The sequence below is a fragment of the Citrus clementina genome, unplaced genomic scaffold (genome assembly GCF_000493195.1).
Source record: "Citrus clementina cultivar Clemenules unplaced genomic scaffold, Citrus_clementina_v1.0 scaffold_5, whole genome shotgun sequence".
Classification (NCBI taxonomy): domain Eukaryota; kingdom Viridiplantae; phylum Streptophyta; class Magnoliopsida; order Sapindales; family Rutaceae; genus Citrus; species Citrus x clementina.
This window is the reverse complement of record NW_006262201.1, coordinates 38570552-38573965: the sequence shown is the minus strand read 5'-3', so window position 1 is coordinate 38573965 and position 3414 is coordinate 38570552.

Here is a 3414-nt window from a genome sequence, read left to right as displayed (position 1 = left end):
TTATATTTTATATTTTAATTGAAAAATGAAAAAAATTATGAGAATTTTAGTTATGAAAATAAAAACTATATAATAAGAGGGAAATAATTTAATATTTAAGAATTTTTAATATATTTTATGACTAAAAATTTTAAAAATACTTTTTTAGATAAATTTTTTTGGAAAGGTGGCTAATTTTAATATATGAATTTATATTTTATTAATTAAACTAGGTTATTTTGACAAATAAAAGTCAAAGGGGGTGTTATAAGGATTTTATAGGGGTATTAAAACCCAACTGTAAACTAAGACTGGGCCAAAACCCAAAAACTGATTCACAAATTAGTGGGGCTCCATTTGATATACGACTTTCATGTTTAGCGTAGAACTATTGGCACCCCCATAGAATCCTTTTAAAACCCCTTTATTTCACTTGACGGTTTTAACCTCAGTTAAAATTACACCAAAGGACAACAGGAAATTTATTCAAACTCGGACAAAACCTGCGAATATGTTATAACGTTTGCTTCTTTGTTTTTCCCTCAATTTGTTGCTGTATATTAGATTTTTTGTATTATCAAAAAGAATTCCTGATTAAAAAAAAAACAGTTGTATAGTAATTTAGCCACAAAAGATTCCACAGACAACTTGCTGAAACACAATTGATACAACAATTAACTAAAAAAATTTGTCAATTGGATCATGGGTGATTATGGCAATTCAAAATAACTTCTTAATGAAACCTTTTCTCTATAAGAAAAAAATAAAATTTAAATAAAACACAAAGCCCATAACAAATGTTCAATTCAAGAGCTCCAGTGAGTTGCAAGATGCAATTGCAGGGAGTGAAGAGTACATGAACAGTTGTGTTCGTTTCTACTGCGAAAAAACCATAAATATATTGATATTGAGCGAGCAATAAGTACCCAATTGATATCGATGGCGGGGTTTGATCATGAAACATGGGGTTTATTTATTTTTATCTTAAAAATAAAGAATTCTAAGTGGTGTTTGCGGGGCTGCCAATAATGGAAATATAATTTAAGCCGTCGAAATTATTTGAAACAAAACTTAGGAGCCGGAGCAATCTTATTGAAAATTAAGAGGTTAGGCATTAATTTGAAGTGCATTGAAAATATTTGACGAGTGTACTCAGTGGAGAATGAATTCTCAATTAATATAAAAAGGAAAGAAATTTGAATAAAAATTATTGTGAAAAAAAATCTTTGAAAATGGCATGGCAAGAATTGAAGAAAATGACACTTAAAAATAATGATCAAACCTACGAACTTCCACATCTTAATGCGTAGGGCGTAATGTGCATTTATTCTCTTTTGTCATAAAAGTTGCTTTGAAGTTGAAACTTTCGAGCAATCAAATATAAAATTAGAAAAGTGTTCCAATAAAAATTGATGGATGCAGAAGGAAAAAAAAAAAAGAAAGAAAAAAAAGACGATGGGACATGTTGGACTTCTAGGGCCAAATGTCAAATTAATGATGACTTATGTACAAAATTGCAGACTTTTCAGGTAATGGGACAAAAAAATTGAGTGTGTAAAACAATTTATGTGTGGGTAAAACTGTTATTCATTGTAAAATAGTATGTTAATTTTTAGGATAAAACTGTGGTGCCGTGCCACAGTTGCACTCAACCGTTAGATTCCTACTTATTTAAGTGGACTTCATTTATTTGAGTAGATCCAACGACTGGTGCAACTGTGACACCGTGTCACAGTTGCACTGTAACCTGACCCTAATTTTTAATTTACTTTTAAATGTGTAAAAAATTTAATTCATCCTTATTTTAATTTGGAACATGAGTGTATAAATAGGAGCGTATAAATAGGAGCGTATTGATAAAATCTTTTTATCTTTTTAAATGTAAATAAAGATAAATTAATATTTTCACATTCTAATTGTGGGGTACATTTTTGTTTATCTTTTGTCTGTTGACACCAAATTCAAGTAGTAAATGTGGAGTGAATTGTAATGTCTTGTATTTTGAGTTATAGCAATTATTTTATAGGATAAGGATTTAATATTGAGTTATAGCAATTATTTTATAGGATAAGGATTTAATATTGACATGACCTAATAAATAATGTTAAGCAATAGGGAAAAAATAAATGTATAAAATAAATTTTAATTATTGATTTAGTGCACATAAAAACTAATTCCAATACAAAATTTAATCATATTTTACATAATGTTTGCATCTTTTTTACTATAAACATAGTTTAAAAAAAGTGTTAACATTATTTTTTATTTTTTTCTCTTAATTAATATATGAGAGCTTGTGAATTAAATTTTTATATAATCCTCTTTGAGTAGCAGTTCGAGTCTAGTCCAAAATGGCCTACACGTATAAATTTATAGCCGCATAGATTGGACTTATGATCTAAATTTATTTTGAAATTCTCTATGTTTGTTTGGAAAAAAATAGTAGGAGAGGAGAGGAATGAAAAAGAAGGAGAGGAAGAGAAAATGAATGGAAAGAATGGTCAATGCCAACCTCATTTTCATTATCTACTTGAATATGAAATATATCTTTTCTCCCCTTATTTGTTTCCAATCTCCTCCTTTCCTCTTCTCTCTTCTCTTTATATTTTCCTAAACCAAACATGATGTCAAAACCAATTCCTTGTAACCGGCCGAGAGTTGGTTTTTAATCAAAATTTAATATGTAACTTCTCACTTACTATTTAGTTTTGCAGTTAGATTTTGTGGTTGGGTCTTAAAATATTTGATAAATATTTATAGTTGTCGTTTAAAAGCTAATTTGATTGTATCTCGTTTATAAGACTTTTATTATTGTTGTCAAAATTTTAATTAAAAAATTATATTTACCAGGCATAAATAATTTTTATTAATATTTAATAATAATAATTTTTTCTTCTTTTTTTTGGGTTTAAAAATTAAGGATCACAATTCCAAACGATACCTTAATCGACAGTAATCTTAAAACCCATTTCTTGAACAAGTGGCACAATCACGGTGGTGCTGGTGCCTGGTGCAGATTGCCCACTACGCCTAACAAGTAATTAAGTAATAAATTTGGAGGCCAAAAAGTTTACGAAAGTACAAAATATTTATATTATCCCTCAACCTCCACATGGCCAAGCTGCAAGTCAAGAAAGGTGACGTGAGCCCAACACATGGCTTGATCTATGGAAATGATTACCATAATATATAGACAGTTAGACTTGAATAATTTGAATTTTCAACCATTACAAGTCTAAACCTATACTTGCATTATCGTCAGATATAATGTTATTCAGAAAAGGCCAAGAAATGTGAAGCTCCTTGTGCTAACCATATAAGACGATTTGCTTAGGCCACGCTTAACTAAAGAATATTGAATTATACTTTGTGCACGAACAACTAACATGCATGGATGGTGTAGGCCAAGAAATTTAAAGCTCTGCAGCTTTATGA